The 19,498-nt window shown below is 38.0% G+C and overlaps 1 long non-coding RNA gene across 2 annotated transcripts; it reads left to right on the forward strand.

Moving 5' to 3' along the window:
- Positions 1 to 700: 700 nt before the first annotated feature.
- On the forward strand, positions 701 to 19,474 carry LOC127477999 (uncharacterized). Of its 2 annotated transcripts, XR_007907094.1 has the most exons (6): positions 701 to 942; positions 6,362 to 6,519; positions 7,654 to 8,029; positions 8,251 to 8,391; positions 11,899 to 12,190; positions 19,356 to 19,465. It is a non-coding gene; the product is annotated as an uncharacterized LOC127477999 (long non-coding RNA). The 2 variants fall into 2 exon arrangements; XR_007907095.1 differs by lacking the exon at positions 11,899 to 12,190 and having other exon boundaries at positions 19,356 to 19,474.
- The last annotated feature ends 24 nt before the right edge of the window (positions 19,475 to 19,498 follow it).

Below are 19,498 nucleotides of genomic sequence, written 5' to 3' on the forward strand. Positions count from 1 at the left end.
TGATAAGTCTGTAGTTCCATGTAAAACATTTAATTTAAAAATAACAATAAATAATCAGCATTTTGATCTTCTCCTTCCTGAGGATTTTAGAGCACTTCCCACAAGTAGGTTTAGTTTAGTAATTCTTACAGTAGCAAATACTGTCAAGACAAGTATATCTGGACAATGTTCAAAGCCCTTTGGAGAACTCTCTGTCATAGTACCATTGTGATTTTGCCAGAGAAAAAACATACATGTTCCAATTTCTTTGGTGAATTTACAACAAAAAGTTTCACAACCCCCTGAAAAAGAGACTTTTTTCAGCCAGCTCTTCTCTTACCCTTAGGTCATGTTATCTCTCAGCAACACGGCAAATCACAGGAATTTGCGCTTGCAGTGTCTTGATTTGACATTTAAATTATTCTCTGGATTCAGATCTTCTGACAGTCTGGCAATAAGGTTGACAGTTGAGACCAAATTTGCTTATTCTGTGGCATTTGTGACAATCGCTGCATGAGTCCTGCTCTTTTAAAAACCAGATTTCCTCATGATCCTTGCCTGGCAGTTTGTATGGTAGGAATCTGTTTAAAGCTGGAGAAAGCTCCCAAAAGAGGAATGGGTAATTTTTCCACAGTGTCTGCAGTGAAGCTTGGAAAGATAACCACATGTATTCTCTCAAGCTTTATTCTTTCCTTAGAAACAAGCATCTAAAGATGATGGACCACAATCTGATGTCCGTAGACAGAGGGAAGGAGGAGATGCACCTCTGATCATCCTCGTGCTAGAGAGGTGGGAAGGTATCAGCTTCTCCACAGATTACATGGCTTCAGAAAATGTGAAAAGGCCGTTGTTGGGGAAGAGCAGAGATGAGAACTTTTCCCTTCCTTCCCCTTGAGAGTTACCATTCTGGGCAGCTGGCAAGCAGCTGAGCTGTGTCCCTTCACAATTAGCCCATCAGGCATGGTAAGTTTCTGACAATCTCAACTTCTTATTCATTGCATGAGTGAGTGATTAATGAATGGATGTGGGTTTTTGCAGAGTAATTCAAAGCTGCAGTATAATCACTTTGATAGGATTAAGATCCTGTTTGACATTTTAATAAGAATAAAACAAGCATTTGCTTGTTAGTACATGATCAGGAAATACTGTGGTTGCAGATAAATCAATACATAATATGATATAAGCTGCTCGTTAGAAACTTTTGAAAATGTTACTTGTATTTGAAATACTGCATACTTTGTGAACTGTCTCTGGCAGTTATATTGCAAGGTTTTCTATCCGTTTTCATGCGTTGAAGAAAGATAAGACAAGGTAAAAAACCATGCACAAAGCTGAGAGTCTCAGAAAATCCCTTAAAAGAACCCCCATTAAAGCCATTGGCTGCATATATTATTATTTTGGCAGCATTGTCTCTTTCACGTGATAAGCACCAAACCTAACATCAACAACTAACCAGGATAACCAGGAAAAGGTACACTATTCCTTTTGAGTGGTGCAATTTGGACCACTGTCATATAGGGAGTGCTTACATATTTCTCACAAAGTATTGATGACAAAAATGAGTTAGACATAGCTGGGAAAGAATAGTTTAATTAAATTCATATTAACTAAAACTTTGTCATTTGGCATAAAAAATTGCATTTAAAATATTGCTTAGCGTTGTTTTTGTCATTATTCACCTTCTGTCATTTTTAGATTCAGTGCCTACTTCTCTTCTACCAGTGAATATTGACTGATGACAAAGCAGGGTCTGGGCTGCATGAGGAGTTCAGCTTAGAAATGCTTGCTTTAATTAAAAAATATTGCATAGATGATGATGAGGAGGTTGTGGATGCGCCATCACAGACTTTCTGCTTGTTCTTAGGCGCATATTTTTTTCTAGGAGCAATAATAATGTGAGCCTTTGGACTTTCCTTGTTAATTATGGATGGGGAAGTAACTTGATGGCTGACAAAAAGCACTGAAAGGCCTGTGTTCATGTCCACTAGCAAGCCAGGTGATTTCATTGATCTAAATGCCTGAATTTTTACAAAAAAATTACACCTCTGTGTCTTGAGGTAACTGTTAAAACAGGAAGGACCCGGGGTTTCTGCAATGAGTGATTTTTTTACTAGATTCTCCATCCATGAATGTCCATATGTGAAAGGGCAATTGGTTTCCAATACTGCTGCACATTTTTTACTGTTAAATATTATTTGCAAAAGCCATGGGGAAAGTATTTGCATGGATTGTCCCAGCACCCCAAATGACACTTGTGTCTGTGGGAACAGAAGTGAGAGTAAAGATGAGTAATGATTTGATCTAAATAGGGACACAGCTGTATTTCTAACAGGATTCAGGCCTTCCAACGGCCAACTTCTTTCAGTCTGCCTTGGAGGAGCTGTGAACTTATCATTCAGGCATGTGCACATAAATGCAGCAGCTGCCATTGCTGATGGCTTTGAAGCATTTTGCAGGCAACTGCCGGAGCTGGTGGCTCCATGCCAAATCATCATGTGATTCTGATCCTGAGAGATTTTTATGCAAGACTGGGGACAGAGGTCATGGATCAAATGTAATGGGCTGACATGTATTAAGAAAGATTAATGAGTCTGGGCACAAATTAATTGTGTTCTTATCAGATAATCAGCAGGTCTTGCTAACACTTACTTTCGATGTTACGAAAGAAAAATATGTTCTGGGGTCTCTTGTGGTCAGCTATAACACAACAGAGGATTTTTTTATCATTATTTAAATGAAATAAATATCAGTTTTGTCTGGTATAAAATCTTAACAAGGGATTATTCCAGAACAGTCAAGGCTGTTTTTCCATATGCCACATTAAGAATGAAAGAAGCTGCCACAACTGTCTAGATTTGCTGTAGTATCAGGAAGAAAACCAGGGTAGAGCAGAATAAGCCAAAGATTGTTGTTTCCAACCGCAATCTGAGAAAAGTGAAGCAACATAAGGGTAGTGGTGAAGTACAGAAGATGCTGCCAAAAAAAATCATGTTATAATCCACGAACTTGAAATTATTTTATATTTTTCTTAAGTTAAATGAGAGGGCTTCTGTTCTGTAGGATAGTTTCCTTTTGATTAAACAATCAGAACTAAGGATGCTTACTTCGTTCCAAAACCCAAGAGTTGGGAGTCCAAAGGCAGCACGGATGTTATGTTGCAAGGTAAGTTACAGAACAGCTTCCCTAAAACCTTCTGCCTTTTGGTAGTAGATGGTTCCCTTCAGTGAGTATTTGTGCATGTCACTTGTGAAAAATTCAGCTCCCACTCTTTCTTGTAAATGTCATACCTTCAGATGTCTTGTATTTGTCATACCTGTTTCTCCATTGTTTTTCGTCTTGTCTGGATTGAATGATTTTTATTTTTGTTTAGTGAGTTATACTAGAACATTAAGCCTGCTGACTTAAGCAGTTCCAAGTCAGCAGATAATAGAAGCAGTAGATTATTATGTATCAAAGAGCCTGCAAGTAGACAATTAATGTGTAGAATTTGAATGAGGGCATTTTCTCCTTTTTTCATTGCTTTTTGTGTGGAAAGATTCCATACCCTGGGATGAGTGAGCTTGAATTCTTGTGTCAAATTGCATACATCTGGGAGAGAATTTCATTATAGTCCATGAGGTTACTTTGGGTTTACTGAATCAGACTTGAACTTTTTGGCAGTAATTGGTATTTTTTCAGATCTTTATGCAGGCGTTTGTGGAAAGTCTTTCATCAAATATTCCAAATTCAAGCTATTTATAAACCAAAGTTCTCACGTACCAAAACCAGATGTTTTAAATAAATAGATGACAGTGGCAACAAGCAAAGACATACAATATATATGCATAATAGCAAGATTTCCACTTTTGAATTTCACCTCAGCTAGTCATATAAGTGGGCCAAAAGACATACCTCAGTAGAGCCCACTGAGTGCACATGTCCACCACAAGTTTTAGGATAATTCAGTGAGAAAAGAACAAGGCCAATTTCCAATCCTTCCTGTGGGAATACTCCCAGGATTGTCAAGAACGCTTCCAAGAGAAGAATATGAACAATATTCACAATAAAAGAGAGTGGACATAGTAGTTCTTTTTTCATATGTGAGTTTAAGTCACGTGTCAAGGAGAAAGCTATTTTTCTCTCTCCCTTAGGTTTCTCAAAGAGTGCTTTACATGTAGAGAAAATGCAATCCTCCCTTACTGAAAGAAATCCCATGTATTTGAGCTGAAGCATCACTTGGCTGAAGTGAATGAAGGTGTATTTTTTTATCTGAAAGAGCAATGACGTTAGAATACTCAAAGTCAAATGCCTGTAATGGTTTAGTGCTTCTGTGTTTAAAAAAAAAAAAAAGGCCATAAGCTGGAATTCTGAAATTTTTCAAGTACCATTTAGTCAAATGCTCCCTAAGTGTTACAAAGCTTCCCTTTCTCTTCTTTCTCTAAGACTGAGAAGTAAATTATACCTCTGCAGTTTCTTAATCCAGTGATTGGGTTTTGGAGGGACCAGTCCTGTGTCTGGGTGTTACTGTTTAACACCATTGTTCTGGAGTCTTAGATAAAATGTGGGATAAAATGGCAAATCCTAGGGTGACTCCTGCCTTCTCAGAACCTAGTGTAATGAACAACACATACAATATCTGGTAGATATGAATTTGTGGGGAACATAGGAAATGGCAGAAAAATGAATGAATAAACCAGCAACAGAGTATACAAAATACTATGTGACCAGTGAAACATCTGTGACAAAGACTGATTTCTAATTTTCCCAAGTATTCTCATTTCTGTTTTCTACCTGCAGAAATTCACTAGCTAGAATGAGAACGCAAAGCCTGTATGGCAAATACAAATTAACACAGTGCCACTGGAGCCAGTAAAGCCTGGATGCTTTACACTTGTCGTGGATCTGGCCCATGTTGTTTCAGTTCTCATTGTATACAGACGTGAACCATGGCTTAAATATAAAGGGAATTTCTTCAGTTGTAATGACTCCTTGTTTTTGAAATACATGTAGTACAGTGCATTGAAGTATTTTACCAACCTATCTCCCCTTCAAGAGAATGACACTGTGTGGGTTTGATACAACCAATAAGCTAGTTTTTCTCTTTTGTAACATTGCCCACTTTGGGGTTTCATCACATTCACAGCAATGTTTTGAATTTTTATTCCTAACCACATGTAAGACCTTAGCTTCTCACTGCTGCTTGTTAGTGTACATTTTGGACAATGTTAACATCATCTCAAATATTCAGGACAAGGGATGAACTTGCTTTAAGTCCTTAGGAGAAGCTAAAAAGACTATTAACAAGCTGAGTCCATAAAAAACATCTGTTCCAGTCATGCTGCTGATTTTTTATTAGTCCTTCAAATCCATAGCAAAGATCTCTAGAGCAAGAAAAATGCTCTAGTGTGGAGTGCAATTTCCAATTTCTTAGCTAACCTTATTTTGTTGATTCATACATATGCATGATTCAGTGCTGTTACGGAATACAAACAAAAAAAACCCTTTTGGGTTGTACTTTATTTATTTTCCTTGAAATGCCCTTGAAATTTCATTTGCTCAGTGAAACCAAACAAATAATTGCATACTAAAAGGAAAATGAAGAGTAGCAAGCTAAATAATTTGTAACATCAAATATTGCTCTGCTGTGGTTAACATTCTCAGTTAGGGGAAACAGTCAGCAATAAACAGCCCAATGTATCTTAAGTGCAATAACTAATATCAATGTCAAATGCATGAAGTGAAAATACCTTAGGATATGCTTTCACAGTTCTGCTATATCACTGCTAAATGGAGTATGCTATATAACTATAATAGCAGTCATACTTGTCATATTTTTCCTGATCTCTAAGGAAAAATACCCATGTAGGCATTATGCAGCTTACATCTTTTTCTAGTCAAAGTCATATTTTTATGGGGTCTTTATGGTGGTTTTTAAAAGTTTACACTCTGAAAACAAACTTGTCACCATTTGTATATCATGCAGACTATATACCAACTCACATTCCTGATAATTAGGGACATGCCTGTACTCAGTTGTGTACATCACTGCTATCTAGCTTGTTATAAATAACAAAATATTACTTCTGATGTGGACTGTGTAATATTTATCTGTATGAAAAAAAGCAAATAAGCAAGTTCTTGAAGCAGAATTTTTAACAATGACCCCATTACTCAGACAATACCAGTGGAGTAATAATAGGGATGAATTAGATGCTTTTTAAGTAAAATTGCACTCATTTCCCCCAACATCCCAGGCACAGACTTCATATGGCAATGAGCTCTTTTCACCATGTTCCATGTGTGAAATGTTGCTGAACATGAAGTTTGTAAATTCAAATTGGCATTTGTGAGTCAGTAGTCAGTGAACATCCCACTGAGAAAACAATATAATTTGTGATTCCAGAACTTGTGTGGAAACCCCTTGCTAAAGAAGACTGTCAGATCCTTTCCTGCTGGAAATGTCTTATTTTGTGAAGAGAAGACTGAGTCTGTGGGTGCTGTTGCTACAGACTGTGGTGTGCCATACTCTGGTCCAGAGGAACATCCCTGGTAGAAGACAAGGTGCCGATTTCATCACAGCCTGCCTTTCTCTTGCTCTCTGATCTCAGTGTTGAAATAGCAGCCCCTGCTCTTTTCTATGCCCTTTTGTACAGTGTGGTGGTGATATCTGCTCTGGTACAAGGTGAAGAATTGCCTTGATGGACAATGTGTTTTAATGGAGCTCTGCAAGGGCAGCAAAAACCTAGACTGCATCATTTTCCTTCTACCTTTCCAAAAAGCTATGGCAGCCGTGGGTCAGAATGTGACTTTCACATATTCAGTTATGTAAATCATTCTCTCTGCTTGCTGTGCTCATTTCTATTTTTTTTCTTGTAGAAAGTCTTCTCTAACATTCTTGAAAAACTGTTTCTAAGCAGAGAACTAGAAGTAGACACTTGTAAATTATTTTCTCTAATGGATGCAGAGAGGGCCAAGAAATTGTAGAGTAGCTGTGTACACAGGTGCAGATAGCATGTTTATTTTTCCCCTTGAGTATATTTAAAATTCTCAGCTGTTTGTGCATTGTATGATTCGGTTAATTATGAAAAAAATTGTGTTTAGAAATGCCTCCTAACAACATAAGCAAGTTAAGAACAGAAGCAGATGTGGGAAAGACAAACAATGATCACTTGTAACTATAGATGTCTGTAAAGCATAGGGGATTGATGCAATTAGTGGAATATTAAAAATAATGGTGAAGGATAAACTGACATTTATGTATCATTAGACATGAAGGTCAGTGAAATATACATCCAGAAGAAAATGCTGAATGTTCTGCCCTGTTGGAACTGACTACAGGATGCTCTGATGAACACTTCTGTTGGCTGCTTCTATTGTGGGTACGGTTTGGAAGGTAGCTGGGAAAGGAGGTCACCAAGTCAGAAGTTATTTAAGCTAATGAAATGTTTGAGAGATAATTGAGACCTTTAGGGACCTCTTTTTGTCTTTCTGAAAAGGCAAGGTTGGGAAAGGACATAACAAACCATTCTAGTCAACTTTGCAATGGAGTGTTTATAAATTTCTGCATCTCCACATCCCACCAACCCAGCTCTCCAGTCCCTGTAAGCCTCTTGCACACCATGACTGTATAGTAGGGTGCATAAAGAGGACTCTGGTGAACAATGTAATGGTATACTGGTAACCTCACTTTTTCAGGTAATCACCTACTTATGCCTCATTAAGGAGCATGCTTCATTTTCTGCCCAGTGCTGCTGTTCTTGGAAACCTGCTCGATGTAGTTGAAGGCCACATTCATTACATCTGGCTAAAATGTACCAAATAGACCCAACTGTTTCTTCAGCTGGAGATCTGTGAACTGCTTCCTGGCGGTGGTATCAGCCTGTGGAGTCCCTACACACAACGTGGAGGCATCTGGAGAAATCACATTTTCATAATGTAACAGCAATAAGTCATCATTTGTTCCACTTATATCGGATCCACTCTGCAAATCTGATAGGAAGATTTCTCCCTGGGGATCTCATCCTACTTCCTTTACTTGTTCACTGAAGACCATGAGAACCACACAAGTGGGGTGAGCACTGTTTGACCCTTGGTAATTAAGATCACTTACCTTAATATGTTTGCTAGTTTGAACAGAAGAACCAAGCACAATGACTTAGGACATTTACAGGGTTGGCTTACTTCATGCATGAAATATTGGAAGACAATATGAAACAACCTTTTAACGATGATTCTGCTCTGGAGCCCATCCCATTACTTTATTAACAAATGACTGTTTTTCTTTTCTCTAAGGTGCTCAATGGGAAGAATACACAGCAGTCAGGGAGAGAGAGATGAATTGGTAAACTAATACAGCTTTGGAAAACTTCTGTACAGAGATTGAGGTGCACCGCCAACACCAACATCGTTATACTTGAGTTCTGCCTAAATGAAGTAAGTTATACCCAAAAGAGTAATCAATCTTTAGTTCCTAAAAAGTAAATACGAAGTTCAGAAAAAGCTAATATGTAGATCAATCTGAACTTTAAATTTTTGTGGAAAAAAAAAAGATTGGACTCAGAGCTTCAGAAAATAAATATTTTTGCCACGTGGCAGTGGTTGTGAAGTAAATATGTCCCGCTGCTCTGATCTTACATCCTGTCACATTAATGTTTCAGAGCACTCAATATAAATATTAAAACTAATAGCTTCACTCTTCAGCTATTACTCCATCATTCCCTGAAATCATCATAAAACATTCAAAGCCTTTTAGAACATTTACACACTTGAATCTGATGGTGGGGAAAGGAGACTAACAGAGCACAGCTCGCAAGCTTAAATAATAGTGGAAAGCTGTTTATGGAGTATGCTTTATTTATTCATTATTTCAAGTAAAGTTTCAATTTTGATGGAGAGGAGAAAAATCAAAGTATAGCTGTCAAGGGAGAAGACTGAAGTATTGCTTTTCTGTACTGTGGGCTTATGTAAAAAATATGGAAAAAAAGAGTTTTTTTTAAAAAAAAGCAGAGTCCATGAGAATCTCAGTCCAAGGTCAATCAATCTTAGGACTGTGGGTACGTAAACAGCTAATGGATTGTAAAGACACATACCAGTGTTATGAATTTTTAATGAGTAACTCTTCAGCACAGACCCCTATAAATCAATGATGACTTATTGGCTGGATCAATTATGCAAACTTTAAAACATTTAATGACAGGTAATGAACAAGTCTCTGGAGTCCACCAGTCAACAGTGTTTTGCAGTTGTAGTTACAACTACTTAAGTGAAAAGTCTGCAGGAAGCCTTTCCTCAGAAATCATTTAAAGCTAAACTCTAAGGTTGCAGTGAAGTGAAAAAGCATGATTGTGTTTCTCTTTGTGTATACCCTTAAATGGGTTGGCAAGTGGGCACAGCTGTTAATGTACTCATAGGCAGGTATACTATTTTTTTAACCAATGGTATGTTGTGATCTTGGAAAACTTGCTTTCCCAAACTTTATACTTTAGGTTTTCTGCAAGGTATGTGGATACAAATGGTGCCATTTTCAAAGGAAAAAGGTTATTTTTGTATTAGTAGACTAAATAGTTCTTTCTGATAATACTTTATTTTGGAAGTTAAGATATATGTTAAAAAAAAAAGAAGATTAAAAAAGGATTAGATGAGGGGAATGACAGGCTGTATTACCATTAACCAGCACAAAAGGACTGAAAGAAGAGTATAGGCTGAATAATACAAGAGAATAATTATGGTGGCATTATGGTGGTTTAATTACTTGTTAAAATTATTATCCAATGAACGATGAAGGATTTTTTTTTTGTGGATTTTTGAATTTAATAGTTACTTTAATTTTTAAACATTAACCTTTCTAATGGGCAATTTAAGATAATTCTGAAGATTACAGGAAAGTTGCAGATTAAACATACCATTTAAGAACAAGAGCAGGTGTATAAGCCCCTGATCCAAGATTTCTCTGTTAACTTAGTTGAGGCTTTACTCAGATTGACCAAGGCCTGCTGGCTGAATCACTGAATTGAGTAAGTGCTTTTTATTGCCATTTGCTCTACTTTCCTAAAGGCAACAAATACAAAGAAAAGCTTGGAAGAGAGATTAATCTTTGGCCTGAAGAATCAAAGTTTAAGTGTTTTGTAAAAGTGGTAGAACTACTATATTTGAAAAAAAGTTGTCCTCAGCTGTATTCTTTACAGGGAAGCTGTTTCCAGGGAGCCTCCCAGTATCCTGTGACAATATATCTGAATCCCAGCTGTTTAAACTCACCAGTAAGGTCTTACCTGTTTCGTGCTTGCTGCCAGTAGCAATTCATGAGAACTCCTGTCCCACCACAAGTCCAGCATCCCCCACCTTCCTCTGAAAGTTGCTCTGACAATTGCAAGTGAGGTTTGATGTGAATAGGTGGATACTAGACCCAGCAAGAAGAGCACGTTTGTCTTTATTTTTTCGTGTTGTGCTTGAAGTTTTGGATGTGAGACATACAAGGAAAGTGCACGCATGAGAGACTGTAAATAAACTTAAGAGTCACCCAGGGATCTGTAGTAGTTAAAAGCAACTGCTATTTTTTGTCTGTTGATATGAACACAGATGAGCATTCTTTGATGAGGATTTATTACTGTTTCACTGTGGATGAAGTACAGTACAAGAATTGAAAAGTTGTCTCATTTCACCAAGTTTCCCTGAGTACCTCTCTGTCCTCGTATGAAAATACTTTTTGGAACAGTGAGATCAGTACATGATGACAAATAAAGTTTCCTTCTTTCCTGAACCCAAGAGAAAATGCACATCAGGAAAGCTTTCCTAAAATGTTCTTTCTATACTGATACGGATGAAACTAGCTTTTTAAGCACAGAATCTAATTAGGTGGTGGCAGGAAATATTAATAAACTCCGGAGTGTTTTGCTGAAATGAGGAGTGGCCTAAATGTTGGTTATCATTTCCTTTTATAAGTGGGAAATAGACAGATTGCTCCTGGTGGTTATGGAGCTTGGTAGGACTACTGGGAAATATGGTTACTGGGGTTAACCTTTTGTTCTATTATCTGACATGTTGCAGAACAGAGCATTTAAACAAGAAATGAAGTTCTTGCTGTTATTTCTTTAGACTTTTAGCTTTTTATTGAGACTGTTGTCATTATTCTAAGTGCCATGAATTGTATCAGTATCTCCACCAGCTTCATCATATCCTGTGTGGAAGCTCTCCATTTTTATCTGTCAAAACTATCATTCTCCATTTTCTGTGCTTAGGGTCTCTCATTTGCTGTAAGCATTATTTGTACCTGCACAGTAAATATGATGCCAGCTCACACCAGGAGGAAAAGATGTAAATGTTACTACAAATGAAACTGCTTACTGCAGAGGAATGATACACCTTTTAAATGTTGATACCTTGGCTGGATGGCTCTTTTATGAGCATGCTCAGGAGAGAGAAGTAAAAGTTAGGTTGACAAGTGTGATGCTTGCTGGTGAAAGGAGCATCCTTTCATCCCTACCTCCTTCCTACTTTGTCCAAGAGAAGGAAGTTACCCTTCTGATGCTCTTTTTTTACTTAATTGGTTTCTGTGTGGACACAGCCGGACTGTATGTTTCTGAAATGATCTGAAAGTCAACAGTGATTTTTTTTTTTTTACTTGTCAAATTAGAACCACCAGTTTTGAGGAAGAGCTGCAGTAGGTGATGGGAGAAGAAAGAAAAAGCCAATTTGATGTGTTGATCCTTCTGGTTGCTTTCATTTGACTTTGCCTGATAGAACTTCTGAGTTTTTATCAGGTCTTTTTATATTGTTTTCTTCAGGTTATTCTAAAACCTTGGATCAAGTAAAGTAGCTAAGATGTAGCTAAGATGTAGTAAGCGGATTCTTTCATGTTGGAAATTCATTGTCAGATTTGCTACATAAAACAACCCCTCATTTCACAGAAGAAGTAACACCATCTCTTTCAACATCTTGTTTTAGGCTTCTCAGTGTATTTCCTAAAAGACTGATGAACAAGATAATTTGACTGACACAAACCCAGTTTTTCCTGACATCCCACGCACATAAAAAAATCTGACAGCTGCCTTCCAAATGTCTTTATGTCTCTGAAGTTCCAGTAAATGCTTCTTCTGGACCCATCTATTCTGTGTGTTGCACCAGTGGTTGCCAAAATGCACAGAGCTGGCATACCCTGTCTGAAAGTGAGTTTTATCTTGCATGCGTGGCCATGACTGAGCTATGGAAAGTGAGCTGCACAGAAAAGTCTGTGAGTGTAAGTCAGTAAGTGTTATATGTCTGTCTGTTAATTGTTTTCCATTGGACTATGTGGTAAAATAACCAAAATACCTTAGTTTTGTGTTTCTGTAGCAATTCTGAGATTCTCTGTTGCCACTATGGGCTAAAAAGCCAAATACTGATTATGTGAGACACAATTTCACAGAAAAGTCAGTGTCATTATGAGGACAAAAGTGGCTCCTGTCACTGTCAGAAAAAACAAGTCACAATTACCTGTGAGATTCTTAGGCATTACCAAGCTCATGTGTATGTGTGTATTTTGGTTATTCACTCATTTTTTTGTCTTGCCAAAGTAGCCTATTTAATCATGGAAAGTTTTCTAAAATGTAGGATAAATAGGGACAGATAAAGTTACATAACATTGGGCTTACAGTCTAAATATAAACCACTTTCCAATCCAGTTGCTGGTTTGAGAAACTGGAGTTTAGGTTTTAAATTAAAAAATTGTTAATGATTCTTACTTGCTTTTAGGTTTTTTTGGTTTGTTGTTCTTTTGGCTGTAGAGGTTTTTTTGGGGTTTTTTGGGGGGTTTTTTGTGATATCCACACCTTGTGATTTCAGCAGAGAAGGGAAAGAGAAAGTAGGAAAAAAAAAAAGAAAAAGTGTATGTACCCTCTCTAGCAATATTTTTTCCTGAGTTCAATCAAAGAATTGGAAATCTTGTGACAGAAATATGGAAAGCAAATGTTCTTGAGTGATTTACAGCTTGATATTCAAAGCAGTGAGCCATGGATAAGATTATTTTGCTCACTGTCACATGTTTAGCTGAACTGAAGTGGAATGCCATGCAAATATAAAGATGTTGATTTGCATATGCACATACTTTTTTCTGGTTTTAAGAAAACTTTTCTCTGGGAGTTCATTTCTGGTGTTATCGACTTCCTGGTAAATCATATTCTTTCCTTGCACTAAGCTAGGAAGCAATCAAGTCTCCAGTGCTCAATTTGGCAGTGTGTTTATTTTGCCTTTTTGAAAGCACATCTTTGTATTTTTTATCTACTTCAAAAATAAATTTGTTAAAGAAAGGGTCAGGAGATGATGACTATACTTCACAAAAGAAACAGTCATGTTGAATTGCAAGAATTTATTGAGGTCAGTGCTGATGTGAAATGGATAGAGTACACTTAACAGTCTACTTGTTTTTCAGTATATTTTTTCCAGTGCTCTAATGAAATTACTGTCACTCTTTTGTGAATGTTATATGACCTCTCTATCTTTCTGTTCATCAGGACACTCTTAATCTTACTCCTTCCCTCATTTAGCAGGTTTAAATGTATGTAACTAGACAATTCATCAAATTTTTTGCCCTTGACACAACCTTTTCTTGATATGCACATGTACCTCCTGATCTCACTGGACATTACAAAACTGAGGAAACCAAGCTGAGGGAGGAAAAAACGGAAATAGCAGAAGTTCTTTTCCCTAGCTTTCCCCCCAAGATTGCACTTTCCCCCCCCATTTTTTGGGACGTGGACATTACAGTTGAATGAAATAAACATAGAAAGTCCCCAGAACTCAAAGCTTACATTACAAAACTGACATTCTGGTATCACTTTGCTAATGGTGCACCTTCTTTCATTTGCAGCAGTCTTAGCCTTGCAGACAACTTCTCTCCCACTTCCTTCGCAGTGCCAAGGGTTGCAAGTCTCATATTAGATATTACGAAGTTTCTACACTTCTTCTCCAGCCCATATTAGTCTTTCTGTCATTTCTCCTCTGTGTCGGAATTGGCTCTGGTGTGTCTGTGAGCACTACTTGTATGCAGGCTTACACTGCTTTTCTCTCAACTCCACAGTACAGCTCTACCACTTGGGTGAACTGATGCTTCAGAACTAACTGTTCTCCAGCCAGCACAGGGACACATATTGAGGGACAGTTTGTCTGAGAACTCCCTAGAGCATTACAAAGGTTCATAGATTTTCAGTCCCGTAGTCAGGCACTGACCTGCACTGTTCTTTTGCCATTAGTGGCGCTTGCACAGACGCGTTGGCCATTGCAAGACATGACCCTCACTTTCAGCTGCTGAGTAGACCATCCAGGGTAACCCTATTCCCCTGCTTGTGTCCTGTATTACTGCATCCCCAAAAACATCTCTCTTGGAGGTGACTATGTGGTATAAGGTATGTGAGACAAAACACATGCTGTGCTTGCTGTCACTCAGAACAGTGGTGCTATAACCATTACCTCTTCTGATATGGAGCATGGTAAATACATGGCTGCCATTGCTGGGGGATTCTGGCATTCCTGTTAATGGTGACTCCTGTGTTTGGGCTGGAATTTCATAGTTGCATAAACATAAGTGTTCTCCATGGCTCCTGACTCACATAAGGACACTTCATCCCAGCTTAGGAACAGGTTAAAGTGAAAGAATAATACCATGGAAAAGGCGGTACTGGAAAAAAAGGTGTGTACAAACACATTTACTGTAAGGTTAAAATAATCTTCTGCAAATGAAACTTCAGTCCTTTATTACTCACTGTGGAATTTTGCCTGTTTTTCTTGGATTCTGTAATTTATTGTGTCTCATTAAACAACTTAAATCAGGAAAATTAATCCTTGAATAACCTAATGTCTGAGAGGTGAATAGATAGTGTGACCCTTATCTCATGCTGGACTTTTGTATTTAGAAGTGTCTATAGAATTTTTTGGTTCCCAGTAGTGCCTTGACTCACTGTGCCTGAGAGACTGATCTTGAGACAGAGCTATAAAGACCAATCAGTCCAGTCACAAAGGGTGACACTGTGGTCTGGCCCTTTCCCAGAAAAATAGCCATTACAGTCAGTCCATGCAAAGATCAACTGCAGTGTGAATGCACAGTGGACACAGAGTTTATCAGAAGACCTGGTTTATCTGTAGGTAGCACAACTGCATAAAAAAGTGTATCCTTGGAAAAAGAAGGCCACCAAAATGACTTGTGGGTTGGATGCCTGTCTGCTGAGCTACCCCGTTGGAAAAAAGGAAAAAAAAGATTCGTTTTTGACAAAAAAATGGCTTAGTGACAAAGACATCATAACATAGAACACCATGGTAAACTATTGTTCTTCAATGTTTAAAATATGCACCTTTTTCAAAACAGAATTCATCTATCTCTTTCTGGATACTTGATTTAGTTATAACTTCCACCATCAGAGAGCTATATTTTGAATATATGTATTTTTCTAGATCGTTACTAGCTCCTGATGCATTTTTAATATACACATATACACAGTATGATCCAAAAGTGTGTCAGTAGAAGCTATATTTTCCTCCTTTAAGGAAGGAGAAAAATTTCAAACTTTTTGATACTCCTCTTGAAAAGTATTTATCAGAACTAGGCAGTGCATATGACCAGTGACTTCATCAAAGCCTTAGCTACTTTTGAGCATAATTAAATAATCCTTATCCCTTAAGACTTTTGCAATCAGAATAACTGTAACACAAACATGCCACTGAAATATGGCAGTGTAACAAACCTCACAGAGAAATGCGCTGGAGCATTTTTGTGACCTGTGCTCCCATCAGTCACTTCCATATACTGCATATACAGTCTGGAGTCCTCCCAGTGCAGGTGGCTAGATAAGCATGCCTTCTCAGAAAATGGATTTAGGAGAGAGTAAAAGTGGTGTTCATTTCTTGTATAGCAGTCAAGAGAAATGGCAGCGGCCATCCCCTTAGATGTGAGTTTGCTGGAATAGAAAAGACATGGAGTCAGAAGGAAAGCAAGTGAAGGATTGTCACTGCCTCAGAAGTTAGTCTACTTAGTGGGACTGGAAAGAAAGCAGGGCAAGTTTTGATATCCAGTGACTTCTCAGTGAAAAGATTCCCCAGTGAAACTCTTGATTAAGTTTCACTGTTTCAAAAATGTACCCAAAGTAGTAATTCAAATTTCCCAGCTTGTAACCAAAGATACAATAGTTTCAGTGGAACAGGTCACATGCTGGAGTTGTGTAGCATAAGCATTGCAAGACAGTTATATACTTACGTTATTATTTATTTATATTATTTTATATTATTATCTGCAAGGCAGAAGTGAGAAAAACATTGTTCATTTAGTGGTTTTGTGCTATGACTTTTACTTTCAAAGCATTGAATGAGAAGGACACTTGTTAATGATGAAATGTTGATACATATGTTCGGTTAACAACCTGGTAAGGTGAAGCATGAAACTTTTCTCCTTGTTTATTCTTATTAATGCATAAACCCATCAGGATGTACTGTGCCTGAGGAAGAACGCAGAGTCTGCTCTGAGGGGTTTGCAGTGCTGAGACCTATTCCTTCAGTAGTTCATATTTGTTCATCAAATGGGGAAACACTCCCTGTATTTAGAGATATTATCTGCATTAGTCATCAGTACATGCAGTAAGTGTTGGTACAGTCAGACTATCAGTAGAAGATCTTTACTGGAGATTTCGGGGAGAGCTAGTTTCTTTACATTGGCTCTGTGAGGTGAGTGTTAACTTCCTCTGAATTCAAATTTAACAATGATAATCTCATCTCTAATAATATGTTGATCTCAGCCTCATTTTCATTTATGCTTTGTTTTTCTCTTCTGTACATCAGCCCAGTGATGACAGGACTCACAAACTGTAGAATACCACCCAAAGAATTACTGGTTATTTCTGCTGGAAAGGTCTGGACAGCAAAACATCTTCCTGTGCAGAGACCCACCAGCTATCTCTGAATGGCTTTTGCTGCAGGTCTGCAGTCTCTGGATGGCTCTTGCTCTGCCTAGCTGAATAAGGCTGCCCCTGGTCAGCTGAGAGATTTAGCCGGTACCGTCCCAGTCCTGGGTCAGTGCTCTTGCGGTATCTCTGTCCAGCCTGCACTGTGCTGTGCAGACATACTCCTGGTGATCCAGCTGTCAATGCTGATGCTGATTTAGGGACAAGGGATCAACTCTTGCATATTAAGCCCAGAGGCTCACTTCTACATTTGTGGCTCTGACTGACTTGCATGAACCTGACTGAGTTACCCATGCTCTGCCCGGAGAAACTGGTCTGATTCTATCTAGGTTGAAATGTCCTTTCTTCTTTTTAAATTGATATTGTTTGCCATGTTTCCAGGTTTGGTCACTCTTCCAGCAGGTAATTTATGCAGTTCAGAGAGACATATTTTTTATTTTTGCTGAATCAAAATTTCCTAAGAAAACCTTTCATTTGAGGTTGAATGAAAAATTCTGTCTGACTTCAGATATTTTTCCTTTGTTTTTATAGGGTTTGAAACATTTTTCTTTTTTATTATAATTTAACTACATCCTATTACAGCATAATTTATTTCTAGAAATGTTACTTTTGGTAAGCTTCCGCCCCCCTAAAAATAATTCACTGAAATGGGATTGTTTTTCTTCATTGCTGTAATTTTGTAATACTATAGGCAAATCACTTCCATCACCTTGTTCGTCCTTATGCCAAACAAGGGTAATATCCCACAGCTGAAGAATGTGATGAGCCTTAATTCATTGATAGCTGTAGCATGTTTCAGAAATGTGTCATATTCCCAAGAATATTCTCAATTGCACAGATCTGCGGGGGAATATTCAGAGTTAACACTAAAAGACACTAAAGAAGAGCATAATTTTGTGTTGACAAAAAAGGCTAAGTGCATGGCACTGCCTGCCGATGCTTTAATTTCACAAATCCTTGTCTGGAGACCTTTCTAGTTCTAAATTTCTGAAGAATGACTAGGATTTTAGCTGACTGACTTCTATTTGACTTTAAAGGGAGATCTGCATTTTAAAACCATGCAATTTTCTGAAAAGTTCCTCATAATGTCCAGACTAGCATTATATTAAATCTGTCCGTGGCAATGGCAAATGATGTTATTAATATTCAGTTGTTGCAAGATGGATTCAAACAAGGGGAGAGTGGGGAGTGCTCTTTAGCATGGCTCTTGGTTGTTAAGAAATTAATAAACCCACCTTGTCTCTGATTTTATAATGGACAATAACCGTTAACTGATCAACAGAAGGAATGTCAGGTGTGGAATCAATGCTGATAGAGAAATATTTCATCTGTTTACATTTACGAAGGATCACTGATAAAACCTTTGATCCCATTAAGGATATAAACTCTTCACATATAGTCGATGACAAGTCTGATGAGCTAGCTGAGCTCCACCAGCCTCGCTGTGCTTAGTGAATGTTCAGCTAAAAAGGGATCAAATTGACTCATGAATTTCAAGATTCCTAGGAAATTACCATTGTGAGGTGACCCAGTTTTTTGATTAGTGTCATGAAAAGACAGGTCTCACTGAGAAATAAACGTAATAATGTCAACCATGTGCTTAAGTTCTTCTCTCCGTTATACACATTCGCCTTCAAATTGTTTTGTCATTTTAGCATAAACTGTACCACTTGCTTTCATCTGAGAAACACAAGCTTAGCATAGTTCTGTGCAGAAATCAAAGATGAGCATGGGAAAAAAGGCCCCTCTTTGCCTATTGAATCATTGATCAGACAAGCACAGGAGATATTTGCATGGATCCTTAGTAGTTAGGTCTCAGTAGCTGCCTTAGATAATTGTTGGAAGGGAAAGAAGAAAAGAGCATCAACTCAGATATTTCATCCATCTGTTTTTTCCCAACAATGGCAGACCTTCTTATAGGTTGCCCTCTGACATCTATGCTGTTCAAGCATAGAGGAATCAACCACTGATAATGGTGTTGTTACTGTTATCCCCTTGGTACTACTGAGTTTAAATCAGGAACAAGAAGTCATGAAATCGACTGCCTTTCCTTGTTAACAGATATTGAGGGGGAATTGTCTTACTGGACCAGGAGGATATTGAGGAAGAGAGGGAGAAGGAAAGCAAAGATTCAGAAGTGCCATCAAAATTGAATTGCAGTGAGACTGATTTCACACTATTATTCTCTCCTCAAAAAGCCATTTGACTGAATTTGAAAATACACGTGCAAATACTATGAACTCTAAAAGTTTTAGAAAGTTTTCATAGGGATCAGGCTATGGTCAGTCACTGTCTGTTAGTTGGAACGATAGTGTTCTCACCTTCCTATGTCACTGAGGGCTCATCAGTCCCATTCAGTTTTTGGGATGCATCCATCCCTATCTCTATTTCTTAGCCTATATCTCTGACATTTTTGCTCATCTCTTTCAGTGTTTCCAGCTCATTCAGTTCTCTTTTCTCTGTTCCTGTTTTCCTGTACAGGTGCAGGGAACTTTCTGTGCAGCAGAGGCCCACATCACAACCGAAGCATGTGAGGATAACTGCCTCTACAAGAACATGAGTTCTTTTCCCTCCTCACTGAACAAGCTTTGTGCTCCCCTCAGGACTCATGACAGTTTAGTGGA

Source organism: Manacus candei, unplaced genomic scaffold, assembly GCF_025592945.1.
Source record: "Manacus candei isolate 608988 ecotype Guabito, Panama unplaced genomic scaffold, ASM2559294v1 h1tg000005l, whole genome shotgun sequence".
NCBI classification, from domain to species: Eukaryota; Metazoa; Chordata; class Aves; order Passeriformes; family Pipridae; genus Manacus; species Manacus candei.